At 38.9% G+C, this 15,714-nt stretch overlaps 1 protein-coding gene across 2 annotated transcripts in view; it reads right to left on the minus strand.

Annotated features, from left to right (window-relative positions):
• The window catches only part of ZC4H2 (zinc finger C4H2-type containing), a 117,264-nt gene that overhangs the window by 79,820 nt on the left and 21,730 nt on the right, over positions 1-15,714 (minus strand). The window contains exon 2 of one of the 2 annotated variants that reach the window (XM_017968435.4): positions 7,728-7,885. The exons of the other annotated variant lie outside the window; for it this stretch is intronic. The gene's annotated coding sequence lies outside the window, so the exon portion shown is untranslated. The remainder of the gene's footprint in view (positions 1-7,727; positions 7,886-15,714) is intronic. 2 annotated transcript variants of the gene reach the window in all.

A 15,714-nucleotide genomic window follows, 5' to 3' on the forward strand; every position in this document is an offset into this window, starting at 1 on the left:
TGGCTTTTTTATTTACTGAAGCAGTGTTGTGTTATTAAAGCAATAGAATTTTAACAGATACTTATGGTAGATTAAAGTTTAAAGGTGGCCCAGGAGTAGGTGAAAATATTAGAATCTTAATCCTGTTCCCTTATTTGTCTCTCACCTTCCTCCACAAAAAGAATTTCAAGCAGTTTACACAGATATACACATTGCAAAACAAACGAACTAAAAACAAAGAAAATGAAAGAGGAAATAGGGACAAATTGGAAATAAAAGCATAAAGTAGGCAAAATACAGAAGTAGAACTAGAAAACAAAATCTTATCTAACTGATAGTAGTAACCAAAAACCTATCTCAGAGCTTCTTAATAACAAAAGGTGGAAGGAAATTACAAAATCAGTCATGATTTTCTAGGATTCATGAGGAAAAAAACGAATCAGTTTCTCAGGATTCCCTTGTCATTTAAAATAAATGGACTTACTAGGTAATATCAGGAAAATGGCAGAGTAACCAGCCCCATTCCCATTCCTCTACAGGAACATTAAAATAACAAGTAGAAACTGTCAGAGTCAACTTTATCAGGCTCTCAAAAACAATGTTTTATAGTAACTGAAAACATGTCAAATCAAGAAAAATGCAACTTTAAAATGGTATGATATCTTGTGGTGTTTTTACCTGCCTTTGCATCATTCCCTCTCAAGCTTAGTAGTGGTGTTTGATTTGTTTGTTTTGTTTTGTTTTGTTTTGTTGAGATGTCATCTCACTCTGTCACCCAGGCTGGAGTGCAGTCTATGCCTCACTGCAGCCTATGCCTCCTGGGCTAAAGTGATCTTCCCACCTCAGCTTCCCAAGTAGCTGGAACCACAGGCACGTGCCACCATGCCTGGCTAATTTTTGTAGAGATGGGGTTTCACCATGTTGCCCAGACTGGTCTCGAACTCCTGAGCTCAAGCCATCCACTTGCCTTGGCCTTGCAAAGTGCTGGGATTATAGGCGTGAGCCACCGTATCAACTATACTTAGCTATACTTAGCTACATCCTGAAGATGGCAGCTACACTCTCAGAGTGGAACACTGGTTCCTGGTTCTGGAAGAATCATAGCAGCTCTCACGTGAAAACTATTGTGTAGGTCTGTTTTAACTGTCTGAGGCTACCTGAAGGAATGATGCAAGGTGCTCTTTTCTGTTTTACCTACCTTGGAGTCCACTAAGGCCAGAAAACTCATGAGCATTGCTTAAAAATATTTTAAAGCAAGGCAAACAACATGAAGATAGATGCTTGGGGCAAAATATTACCAATAGGTCTGGGGGAAAATTCTGGGGGAATTTTCTGGGGAAATCAGGGCATTCAAAGTATCTGTGTACATGAAATAATTTAGAGAGCCACACTTATGCCTAGAACAATATATATATATCAGAAAAGACCTGCTGAGAGCATAGATTTCCACCTTGGGCTGATCCCTAGGCTCAGTGTTTAAAGGCTAACATCAGGCTAAGTGTTGAAGGAGGGGCAAATGGAGAAAATTTGCAAAGACAGAAAAAGGTGAATTTTTTGTTTGTTTATTTTAGCTCCTGGCATTCAAGGAAAAATGTCAAAACAATAGGTGAACACAAACTAAGAAACAGAAACTTCAGTAACCACAAACAAGAAATACAGTATCTGTAAAATAGAAAAAGCCATGAAAAAGACTACAACAATATAAAAAAAACAGCAAACTCTGAGAAAGAGAATCAGATTTCCAGAGTTATCACATTGTAATATTCAAATGTCCAGTTTTCAACAAAAACAAATGAGGCATAAAAATAAACAGAATAAGGGTTATTCAAAAAGAAAATACACAGATCAAAATGCTGGTGACTCATGCCTGTAATCCAGCATTTTGGGAGGCTGAGGTGGGTAGATCATGAGATCAGGAGTTTGAGACCAGCCTGGCCAATATAGTGAAACCTCATTTCTACTAAAAAATACAAAAATTAGCCAGGTGTTGTAATGTGCACCTGCACTCCCAGCTACTCAGAATGCTGAGGCAGAAGAATTGCATGAACCCAGGAGGCAGAGGTTGCAGTAATCCAAGATAGTGCCACTGCACTCCAGCCTGGGTGAGAAAGCGTAACACAGTCTCTGAAAAAAAAAAATCCCTGATGAAGACCAGATATTGAGCTTACCAACAAAGACTTTAACACAGCTGTCATAAATATGCTAAAAGTGCTAAAGGAAACCATAAGCAATGAACTAAAGGAAATCAGTAAACAATGTACAAACAAAATGAAAATATTCATATAGGAATATTAATTTTAAAAAGGAATGAATCAGATTTTTGAGCTGAAAAGTACAATAACTTAAATTAAAAAAAATTCACACAAGCATTCAGTAGCAAATTTCAGAAGGCAGAAGGCAGAATCAGCAAATCTGTAGATAGGACAACTAGAGGTATCCAGAACTAACAACTACAAAGAGAATAGAGTCTAAGGGACCTGTGGTACACCATCAAGTGGACCAACACACAATTTTGGGAATCCCAGAATAAGAGAAGAAAGAGAGAAATGGCAGAAATAAGATTTCAAGAAATAATGACTGAATACTTCCTAAATTTGATGAAAGGCATGATTGTATACATCCCATCAGCTCAACAAATTCCAAGTATGATAAATTCAAAGTGATCCAAACAGACACATACTATAACCAGTTTGTTTAAAGACAAAGGGATAATCTTGAAAGCAATAAGAGAAAAGTAACTCATTCTTTATAGGGGATCTTCAATAAAATTAACACCTGATTCTTATTTTTTGTATGCTATTAAAGTTAAATTACTATCAATTCAAACTAAATTGTTATAAATTTAGGGTAATAAATGTAATCCACATGGTAACCATAAGAAATCTAAGCATATAAACAAGAGAGAATGAGAAAGCAACAGAAACAGGGCACTTGAAAAAGTCAACTAAATACACAGAAAAGGCAGCAATTGAGGAAATGAGGGACAAAAACGATATAAGACATACAGAAAGCAAATAGCAAAATGGCAAAAGTAAAGTCATTACTTATCAGTAATTACAGAAAATATAAATAAATTAAACTCTCAATGAAAAGGCAGAAATTGGTAGTACGTATTTGCAAACATGATTAAATTATATGCTGTCTACAAGAGAATTCTTTTAGATCCAAAGGTGAAATCACACTGAAAATGAAAAAATGAAAAATAGATTCCATTCAAATAATATGTAAAAGAGAGCTGGTGTGGCTATAATGTCAGACAAAATAGGCAAAAATACTTCTATTATAAGAGTAAAACTAGGACATTATGCATTGAGAAAAAGGTCAGAAAGATATTCCACTTATAAACATGTACACACTAAACAATAGGTCCTCAAAATATATGAAGCAAACACTGGCAGACTGGCTTAATTTGTGGCCTAACATATCATCTAGCCTCAAAATGTCTCACATGCACTTGAGAAAAATGTGTATACTATTGATGTGTAGTGTTCTGCATGTGTTAGATATAGTTTATTATGTTGTTTAAGCCCTCTATTTCCTTACTTCTGTCTGGATGTTCTATCAATTATTGAAGGTGGAATGTTAAAATCGCCAACTATTATGATAGAACTATCTGTTTTCTTCCTTCAATTTTATCAGTTTTTACTTCACATATCTTAATGATCCATCACTAAGTGTATAAATTTTATAATTTTATATTAGGTTTATTAAACCATTTGTTAACATATAATATTTTCATTTATCTCTTATAATCATGTTTGATTCAGAATCTATTTTTTTCTAATATTAGTACAACCACCCCTGATCCCTTTGAGTTACTATTGCATTGAATATAGTCTTCTATCCTTTCGTTTTCTATTTGTCTTGGGATTGAAAATTGGTCTCTTATAGACAGCATATAATTGGATTATGTGGGGTTTTTTTTAAATCCATTCTTCCAATCTTTGTCCTTTGATTAAAGAATCTGTTTGCATTTAAAGTAATTACTGGGGTCACTGGTAAGATGGCTGAATAAAAACAGCTTTGGTCTGCAGCTCCCAGTGAGATCAAGGCAGAAGGCAGGTTATTTCTGCATTTCCAGCTGAGGTGCCCAGCTCTTCTCATTGGGAATGGTTAGACAGTGGGTGCAGCCCATTTGGCAAGGCAAAGCAGGGTGGGGCATTGCCTTATCTGGGAAGTGCAAGTTGGAGAACTCCCTCCCCTAGCCAAGGGAAGCTGTGAGGAACTGTGCCAGGAGGAACGGTGCACTGCAGCCCAGATACTATACTTCGCCTATGGTCTTTGCAACCAGCAGACAAGGAGATTCCCTAGTCTGCGTACGCCACCAGGGCCCTGGGTTTCAAGCACATAACTGGGTGGCCATTTGGCCAGACACCAAGCTAGCTGCAGCAGTTTTCTTTTTTTTTTCCATACCCCAGTGACTCCTGGAACTTAAGTGAGACAAAACTGTTCATTCCCCAGGAAAGGGGGCTGAAGCCAGGAAGCCAAGTGGTCTAGTGTGCTGGAAACCACCTCTAAAAAGCCCAGCAAGCTAAGATTCACTGGCTTGAAATTCTTGCTGGCAGCACAGCAGTCTGAAGTTGACCTGGGACTCTCAAGCTTGGTGAGTGGAGGGGCATTTGCATCACTGAAGCTGGAGTAGGCAGTATTCAGCTTACAGTGTAAACAAAGCCACCTAGGAAGTTCAAATTGGGTGGAGCCCACAGCAGCTCCACAAAGCCTCTGTAGCCAGACTGCTTCTCTAGATTCCTCCTCTCTGGGCAGGGAATCTCTGAAAAAAAGGCAACAGCCCCATTGAGGAACTTATAGATAAAACTCCCATCTCCCTGGGACAGAGCACCTGGGGTAAGGGGTGGTTGTGGGAGCAGCTTCAGCAGACTTAAACATTCCTGCCTGCCAGCTCTGAAGAGAGCAGTGGATCTCCGAGCACAACACTTGAGCTCTGCTAAGGGACAGACTGACCGAGCATCCCGACTGGGAGACACCTCCCAGCAGGAGCTGACAGACACCTCATACAGGAGAGCTCCGGCTGGCATCTGGTAGGTGCCCCTCTGCAACAAAACTTCCATAGGAAGGAATAGGCAGCAATCTTTGCTGCTCTGCAGCCTCTACTGGTGATACCCAGACAAACAGTGCCTGGAGTGGACCTCCAGTAAACTCTAGCAGACCTGCAGCAGAGGGGCGGAAAAAACGAACAGAAAGGGATAGCATAAACATCAACAAAAAGGATGTCCACACAGAAACCTCATAAGAAGGTCAGCAACATCAAAGACCAAAGGTAGATAAAGCCACGAGATGAGGAAAAACCAGTGCAAAAGGCTGAAATACCAAAAATCAAAATGCCTCTTCTGTTTCAAAGGATCACAATTCCTTGCAAGAAAGGGAACAAGGATAGATAATGAGTTTGATGAACTGACATAACTAGGCTTCAGAAGGTGAGTAATAATAAATTCCTCCAAGCTAAAGAAGCATGTTCTAACTCAATGCAAGAAAGCTAAGAACCTTGAAAAAAGGTTAGAGGAATTGCTAATTAGAATAACCAGTTTAAAGAATATAAATCACCTGATGGAGCTGAAAAACACAGCATGAGAACTTCATGAAGCAAACACAAGTATCAATAGCTGAATCAATCAAGTAGAAGAAAGGATATCAGAGACTGAAGATCAACTTAATAAAATAAAATGTGAAGATAAAATTAGATAAAAAAGAATGAAAAGGAATGAATAAAGCCTCCAAGAAATATGGAAATATTTGAAAAGACCAAAACTATGTTTGATTAATGTACCTGAAAGTGATGAGGAGAATGGAACCAAGTTGGAAAACAATCTTCAGAATATTATCCAGGAGAACTTCCCCAACCTAGCAAGAAAGGCCAACGTTCAAATTCAGTAAATACAGAGAGCACCACAAAGATAGCGACCCCAGGACACATAATCCTCAGATTCTCCAAGGTTGAAATGAAGGAAAAAACACTAAGATCAGCAAGAGAGAAAGCTCAGGTTACCAAAGAAGGGAAGTTCATCAGACCAATAACAGATCTCTGTGAAGAAACCCTGCAGGCCAGAAAAAAGTGGGGACCAGTATTCAACATTCTTAAAGAAAATAATTTTCAACCCAGAATTTTATATCCAGTCAAACTAAGCTTCATAATTGAAGGAGAAAACCCTTTACAGACAAGCAAATGCTGAGAGATTTTGTCACCACCAGACCTGCCTTACAAGAGCTTCTGAAGGAAGCCCTAAATATGGAAAGGAAAACTGTTACCAATCAATGCAAAAATATATCAAACTATTAAGACCATTAACAGTATGAAGAAACTTAATCAACTAATGGACAAAATAACCAGCTAGCATCATAATGACAGAATCAAATTCACACATAACAATATTAATCTTAAATGTAAACAGGCAAAATGCCTCAATTAAAAGACAAAGACTGGCAAATTGCATAAAAAGTCAAGAACCATCAGTGTGCTGTATTCAGGAGACCCATCTCATGTTGAAAGACACACATAGGCTCAAAACAAAGGGGTGGAGAAATATTTACCAAGCAAATGGAAAGAAAAAAAAAAGCAGGGGTTGCAATCCTAATATCTGATAAAACAGAACTCAAATCCAACAAAGATCAAAAAAGACAAAGAAGGGCATTGCATAATGGTAAATGGATCAATGAATATAGAAGAGCTAACTATACTAAATGTATGTGCACCCAATATAGGAGCACCTAGATTCATGAAGCAAGTTCTTAGACATCTAAAACGAGACTTAGACTCCCACACAATAATAGTGGAAAACTTCAAACACCCACTGTGAATATTAGACAGATTAGTGAGACAGAAAACCAACAATGATATTCAGGACTTGAACTTGACTCTAAATCAAGCAGATGTAATAGACATCTAAGGAACTCTCCACCCCAAATCAACAGAATATACATTCCTCTCAGCACCACATCCCACTTTAAAACTAACCACATAGTTGGAAGTAAAACACTCCTCAGAAAATGCGAAAGAATGGAAATCATAACAAACAGTCTCTCAGACCACAGTGCAATCAAATTAGAACTCAGGATTAAGAACCTCACTCAAAACTACACAACTACATAGAAACTGAACAACCTGCTACTGAATGACTACTGGGTAAATAATAAAATTAAGGCAGAAAAAAATAAGTTATTTGAAACCAATGAGAATAAAGACAGAACATACCAGAATTTCTGGGACACAGCTAAAGTAGTGTTTAGAGAGAAATTTACAGCACCAAATGCCCACATCAGAAAGTGGGAAAGATCTAAAATAAACACCCTAACATCACAATTAAAAGAACTAGGGAAGCAAAAGCAAACAAATTTGAAAGCTAGTAGAAGACAAGAAATAACTAAGAAGAGAGCAGAACTAAAGGAGATAGAGACAAGAAAAACCCTTCAAAAAATCAGTGATTTCAGCAGATGTTTTTTGAAAAGATTAATGAGATTGATAGACCAGTAGGCAGACTAATGAAGAAGAAAAGAGAGGAGAAGCAAATAGACATGATAAAAAAAGAGGATATCATCACTGATCCCACAGAAATACAAACTAACATCAGAGAATACTATAAACACCTCTATGTAAATGAACTAGAAAATCTAGAAGAAATGGATACATTTCTGGACTCATATACCTTCCCAAGGCTAAACCAAGAAGGATTCGAATCCCTGAGTAGACAAATAACAAGTTCTGAAATTGAGGCAGTAATTAATAGACTACCAACCAGAAAATGTCCAGGACCAGGTAGAATCACAGCCAACTTCTACCAGAGGTAAAAAGAGGAGCTGGTACCATTCCTTCTGAAATGATTTCAAACAGTAGAAAGAGAGCGATTCCTCTCTAACTCGTTTTATGAGGCCGGCATCATCCTGATATCAAAACCTGTAAGAGAAACAAAAAAAAAAAGAAAATTTCAGGCCAATATCCCTGATGAACATAGATCAAAATTCCTCAGTAAAATATTGGCTAACCAAATCCAGCAGCAAATCAAAAAGATTATCCTCCACATTCAAGTCAGCTTCATTCCTGGCATGCAAGGCTGGTTCAACACATGCAAATCAATAAACATAATTCATCACATAAACAGAACCAATGACAAAAACAACATAATTATCTCAATAGATAAAGAAAAGGCCTTCAATAAAATTTAACACCCCTTATGCTAAAAACTCTAAATGAACTATGTATTGATGGAAAGTATCTCAAAATAATAAGGGCTATTTATGACAAACCCACAGGCAATATCATACTGAATGGGCAAAAGCTGGAAGCATTCCCTTTGAAAACCAGCATAAGGCAAGGGTGTCCTCTCTCACCACTCCTATACAACATATTATTGGAAGTTCTGTGCAAGGCAATCAGGCAAGAGAAAGCTATAAAGGTATTCAAATAGGAAAAGAAAATGAGCTATGTATTGATGGAAAGTATCTCAAAATAATAAGGGCTATTTATGACAAACCCACAGGCAATATCATACTGAATGGGCAAAAGCTGGAAGCATTCCCTTTGAAAACCAGCATAAGGCAAGGGTGTCCTCTCCCACCACTCCTATACAACATATTATTGGAAGTTCTGTGCAAGGCAATCAGGCAAGAGAAAGCTATAAAGGTATTCAAATAGGAAAAGAAACAGTCAAATTGTCTCTCTTTGCAAATGACATGATCGTATATTTAAAAAACCCCATTGTCGAGTACTAAACACTGGGGTCTATTGGGGGGAAAAGGGGAGGGCCAGTGGGAGGGGGAGGTGGGGAGGGATAGCCTGGGGAGAAATGCCAAATGTGGGTGAAGGGGAGAAGAAAAGCAAAGCACACTGCCATGTGTGTACCTACGCAACTGTCTTGCATGCTCTGCTCATGTACCCCAAAACCTATAATCCAATAAAAAATAAAAAAAAAATAAAAAAAAAAACCCATTGTCTCAGCCCAAAATCTCCTTAAGCTGATAAGCAGCATCAGCAAAATTTCAGGATACAAAATCAATGTGAAAAAATCGCAAGTATTCTTATACAACAATAATAGACAAATAGAGAGCAAAATCATGAGTGAACTTCCATTCACAATTGCTACAAAGGGAATTAAATACCTAGGAATACAACTTACAAGGAATGTAAAGGAACTCTTCAAAGAGAACTACAAACCACAACTCAAGGAAATAAAAAAGGATACAAACAAATGAAAATATATTTCATACTCATTGATAAAAAGAATCAATATTGTGCAAATGGCCATATTGCCCAAAGTAATTTAGAAATTCAGTGCTATCCTCATCAAGCAACCACTGACTTTCTTCATGAAATTAGAAAAGACTACTTTAAATTTCATATGGAACCAAAAAAGTGCCCACATAGCCAAGAGAATCCTGAGGAAAAACAAACAAACAAATCTGGAGGCATCACGCTACCTGACTTCAAACTATACGGTTTCAGTAACTAAAACAGCATGATACTATTACCAAAGCAGATATATAGACCAATGGAACCAAAAAGAAGCCTCAGAAATAATGCCACACATCTACAACCATCTGACCTTTTACAAACCTGACAAAAACAAGCAATGGGGAAAGGATTCCCTATTTAATAAATGGTGAAAACTGGCTAGCCATATGCGGAAAACTAAAACTGACCCCATCCTTATACCTTATAGAAAAATTAACTCAGGATGTATTAAAGACTTAAATGTAAGACTTAAAACCATGAAAATCACTGAAGAAAACCTAGGCAATACCATTAAAGACATAGTCATGGGCAATAACTTCATGACTAAAACACCAAAAGCAATGGAATAAAAACCCAAAAGTGAGAAATGGGATCTAATTAAACTAAAGAGCTTCTGCACTGCAAAGGAAACTATCATCAGAGTGCACAGACAATCTACAGAATGGAACACAATTTTTGCAATCTATCTATCGGACAAAGGGCTAATATCTAGAATCTACAAGGAACTTCAAGAATTTACAAGAAAAAAACATAAAAAACTGGGCAAAGGATATGAACAGACACTACTCAAAAGAAGACATTTATGCAGCCAACAAACATATGAAGAAAAGCTCACCAAGGGGACGGATTCAAGATGGCCAATTAGGAGCAGCTCAGGATTGCAGTTCCCAGTGAAAGCGTGGAGGGAGAGTGGATGCCGCTTTTCCAGATGGATTTTAATTGCCCACAGACTAGGAGATTCCCAGGCAGAGGAGCCCACAGATCACCACTGTGGCTGTTTCGGCCTGCACAGCCGTTTTGGTTGGCATCCTGGTGTGGCTGTTATGGCCGGCATGGCTGTTTTGGCTGCTGCTCTGGTGCAGCGGTTCTCTGTACAAAATACATGGGTCCAAGCACTGTTTTAGCTGGTGATTGGAGCTCCAGGAAGACAGAGTCGCCCATTCAACTGATAGAAAAGGGGACTGAAACAGGGAGCCAGGCCAGGAGATTCCTGGGCAAAAAAGCGCCACAAATCTCAGCATGGCTGTTTCAGCTGGTGCAGGTGCAGTGGGTCACTGCAAGGGAAATGACACAGATCCCGGCGCCTTTTGAACAGGCAACTGGAACACCTGGGAGACAGTCAACTGTTCAATTACAAAAAAAAAAGGCTCTGAGGCAGGGAGCCAGGTGATCAGGCTCGGCTGGTCCCACCCCCATAAAAAAAACAGCAATTGAAAATGCTCTGGATTGAGAGTTTCACAGCAAGCACAGCTGAACCTGGGAAGGTCCAGCTCTGTGGGGGAGGGGCATCTGCCATTTCCGAGGTACTCCACCACTACGAAGGTAGTCTGCCATTGCTGAGGCAGCCCACCATTGCTGAGGCCGCCCACTATTACAGATAGAGTCTGCCACTACAGAGGTGGGCTGCCATTGCCAAGGCAGTTCTAACTATACTGTGTAAACAGGACTGCAGGTAAGTTCACACAGCAGCTGGGCAGAGCCCACAGCAGCTCAGAAAAGCCTCTGCAGGCAGACAGTGACTAGGCTGCTTCCTCACTGGGCAGGGCAGCCCTGAAAAGAAGGCAGCAGTACAACAGAAATTCATAAATAAAGCCCTAACTCCCTGAAACAAAACACCCAGGGAAAAAAAGGAGGCTTATGAGTTCTGCTGCAGCAGACTTAAACTTACTTGCCCAGCAGCTCTGAATGAACAATGGAGCTCACAGCTCAGCACTTGAGTTCCTATAAGGGACAGACTGCCTCCTCAAGCAGCTCCCTGACCCCCATATATACAAAGAGTCACCTCATAAAGGAGAACTCAGACTGACATCAGACGGGTATCCTTCATGGACAAATATAGCAGAAGAAGAAACTGACAGCAACTCTTACTGTTTTGCAGCTGCTGCAGGGGATCCCCAGGCAAACAGGGCCTGGAGGGGACCTCAGCAGTCCTACAGCATAGGGGCCTGACTGTTAGAAGGAAAACTAAGAAACAGAAAGAAATAACTTCATCATCAACAAACTGGACGTCCACTCAGAAGACCCAATCTGGAAGTCAACAACTACAAAGACAACAGGTAGATAAATACACAAAGATGGGAAGAAATCAATGCAAAAAAAATTAAAACACCTGAAACTAGAATGACTCTCCTCCTACGAGGGACCACAGCTCCTCACCAGCAAGGGGACAAGGCTGGACGGAGAACGAGTTTGATAAATTGACAGAATAAGGCTTCAGAAAGCGGGTAATAAGAAACTTCGGTGAGCTAAAAGAACATGTTCTAATGCTATGTAAAGAAACTAAGAACCTTGAAAAAAGATTTGATGAAATGCTAATGAGAATGGACAACTAAGAGAGGAGTATAAGTGAATTGATGGAGCTGAAAAACACAACACGAAAACTTTGTGAAGCATACACGAGTTTCAACAGCCGAATTGACCAAGCAGAAGAAAAGATATCAGAGGTCGAAGATCAACTCAGTGATATAAAACAATAAGACAAGATTAGAGAAAAAAGGATAAAAAGGAATGAATAAAGTCTCCAAGAAATATGGGACTATGTGAAAAGACCAAATCTACATTTGGTAGACCTGAATGTGATGGAGAGAATGAATGCAAACTGGAAAATACTCCTCAGGATATTAACCAGGAAACTTCCCCAACCGAGCAAGGCAGGCCAATATTCAAGTCTAGGAAATACAGACAACACCACAAAGATATTCCTCAAGAAGAGCAACCCCAAGGCACCTAATTGTCAGATTCACCAGGGTTGAAATGAAGGAGAAAATGCTAAGGGCAGCCAGAGAGAAAGGTCGATCACCCACAAAGGGAAGCCCATCAGACTCACAGCAGATCTCTTGGCAGAAACCCCATAACCCAGAAGAGAGTTGGGCCAATATTCAACATCCATAAAGAAAAGAACTTTCAACCCAGAATTTCATATCCAGCCAAAGTAACCTTCAAAAGTGAAGGAAAAACAAAATCCTTTGCGAACAAGCAAGTACTCAGAGATTTTGTCACCACCAGGCCTGCTTCACAAGAGCTCCTGAAAGAGACACTACACATAGAAACGAACAACCAGTACCAGCCATTCCAAAGACATACCAAATGATAAAAAGCATAAACACAATGAGAAACTGCATCAACTAATCGACAAAACAGCCAGCTAGCATCAAAATGGCAGGAATGAATTCACATATAACACTATTAACCCTAAATGTAAATGGGCTAAATGCCCCAATCAAAAGACACAGACTGGCAAATTGGATAAAAAGCCAAAACTCATTGGTGAGCTGTATCCAGGAAACCAATCTGACATGCAAGGATACACAAAGCCTGAAAATAAAGGGATGGAGGAAGATTTACCAAGCAAACGGAGAGCAAAAAAACAAAACAAAACAAACAAACAAAAAAAACCTGAAGTTGCAATTCTCATCTCAGATAAAAAAGGCTTTAAAGCAACAAAGATCAAAAGAGACAAAGAAGGACATAATGCTAAAAGGATCAATGCAACAAGAAGAGCTAACGATCCTAAATATATATACACCCAATACAGGAGCACCCAGATACATAAAGCAAGTTCTTAATGACTTACAAAGAGACTTAGACTCCCACACAATTATTGTGGGAGAATTTAACACCCCATTGTCAATATTAGACAGCTCAATGAGACAGAAAATTAACAAGGATATCCAGGAATTGAACTCAGACCCGGACCAAGCAAACATAATAGACATTTACAGAACTCTCCACCCCAAATCCACAGAACACACATTATTCTCAGCAACACATCACACCTATTCTAAAACTGACCACGTAATTGGAAGTAAATCACTCCTCAGCAAATGCAAAAAAACAGAAATCATAACAAACAGCCTCTCAGACCACAGTGCAATCAAGTTAGAATTCAGAATTCAGAAACTAACTCGGAACCACACAGCTTCATGAAAACTGAACAACTGGCTCTTGAATGTTGACTGGATAAAGAATGAAATGAATACAGAAATAAAGATGTTCTTCAACACCAACAAGAATGAAGACACAACATACCAGAATCTCTGGGACACATTAAAAGCAGTCTGTAGAGGAAAATATATAGCAATAAATGCCCACATGAGAAGCAAGGAAAGATCTAATATTGACACCATATCATCAAAATTGAAAGAGCTAGAGGAGTAAGATCAAAAAAACTCAAAACCTATCAGAAGGCAAGACATAACTAAGATCAGAGCAGAACTGAAGGAGATAGAAACACAAAAAACCCTTCAAAAAATCAATAAATCCAGGAGCTAGTTTTTTGAAGATGAACAAAATAGACAGACCACTAGCCAGATTAATAAAAAAGAAAAGAGAATAATCAAATAGATGCAATATAGAATGATAAAGGGGATTTCATCACAGATTCCACAGACATACAAACCATCACCAGATATTATTACAAACATCTCTGTGCACATAAACTAGTAAACTTGGAGGAAATGGATAAATTTCTGGTCACTTGCATTGCCCAAACCTAAACCAGGACGAAGCTGAATCCCTGAATAGACCAATAACAAGGTATGAAGTTGAGGCAGCAATTAAGAGCCTACCACACAAAAAAAGCTCTGGTTCAGATGGATTCACAGCCGAATTCTACCAGACATAGAATGAGGAGCTGGTACCATTCTTTCCAAAACTATTCCAAACAATCCAAAAAGAGGGAATCCTTCCCAAATCATTTTATGAGACCGACACCAAGCTGATATCAAAACCCGGAAGAGACTCAGCAAAAAAAGAAAACTTCAGGCCAATATCCATGATGAACATACATGCAAAAATCTTCAAAAAATACTGGCAAACCAATTGCAACAGCACATCAAAAAGCTTATCTACCACGATCAAGTAGGCTTCATCCTGGGGATGCAAGGCTGGTTCAACATACACAAGTCTATAAACATAATTCGCCACATAAACAGAACCAAAGACAAAAACCACATGATTATCTCCACTGATGCAGGGAAGGCCTTTGACAAAATTCAACAGCCCTTTATGCTAAAAACCCTCAATAAACTAGGTATTGATGGAACATATCTTGAAATAATAAAAGCTCTTTATGACAAACCAAAAGCCAAAATCATACTGAATGGGCAAAAGCTGGAAGCATTCCCTGTGAAATCTGGCACTAGACAAGGATGACCTCTCTCACCACTCCTATTCAATATATTATTGGAAGTTCTAGCCAAAGCAATCAGGGAAGAAAAAGAAATAAAGTGTATTCAAATAGAAAAGGAGGATGTCAAATTGTCTCTATTTGCAGACGACATGATTGTATATCTAGAAGACACCATCATCTCAGCCCAAAATCTCCTGAAATTGATAAGCAACTTTAGCAAAGTCTCAAAATACAAAATCAATGTGCAAAAATCACAAGCATTCCTATAAACCAATAACAGACTAAAAGAGAGCCAAATCAAGAATGAACTGCCATTCACAATTGCTACAAAGAGAATAAAATACCTAGGAATACAACTGACAAAGGAGGTGAAGGACCTCTTCAAGGAGAACTACAAACTACTGTTCAATGAAATAAGAGAGGACACAAACAGATGGAGAAACATTTCATGTTCATGGTTAGGAAGAATCAATATCGTGAAAATGGCCATACTGCCCAAAGTAAGTTACAAATTCAACATTATCCCCATCAAGCTACCAATGACCTTCTTCACAGAACTGGAAAAAAACCACCTTAAACTTCATACGGAGCCAAAAGAGAGCCTGCATAGCCATCAATTCTAATCAAAAAGAACAAAGCCAGAGACATCACACTACCAGACTTCAAACTATACTACAAGGCTACAGCAATCAAAACAGCATGATACGGGTACAAAATCAAAGATATAGACCAATGGAACAGAACACAGGCCTCGGACGCAACACCACACATCTACAACCATCCGATCTTTGACAAACCTGACAAAAACAAGCAATGGGGAAAGAAGTCCCTGTTTATTAAATGGTATTGGGAAAACTGGCTAGCCATGTGCAGAAAGCAGAAACTGGACCCCTTCCTGACACCTTACACTAAAATTAACTCCAGATGGATTAAAGACTTAAACATAAGACCTAACACCATAAATACCCTAGGAGAAAACCTAGGCAAAACCATTCAGGACACAGGCGTAGGCAAAAACTTCATGACCAAAACACCAAAAGCATTGGCAGCAATGGCCAAAATAGACAAATGGGACAGAATCAAACTCCACAGCTTCTGCATAGCAAAAGAAACAGTCATTAGAGTGAATCGCCAACCAATAGAA

This window comes from Callithrix jacchus, chromosome X (assembly GCF_049354715.1).
Source record: "Callithrix jacchus isolate 240 chromosome X, calJac240_pri, whole genome shotgun sequence".
NCBI classification, from domain to species: domain Eukaryota; kingdom Metazoa; phylum Chordata; class Mammalia; order Primates; family Cebidae; genus Callithrix; species Callithrix jacchus.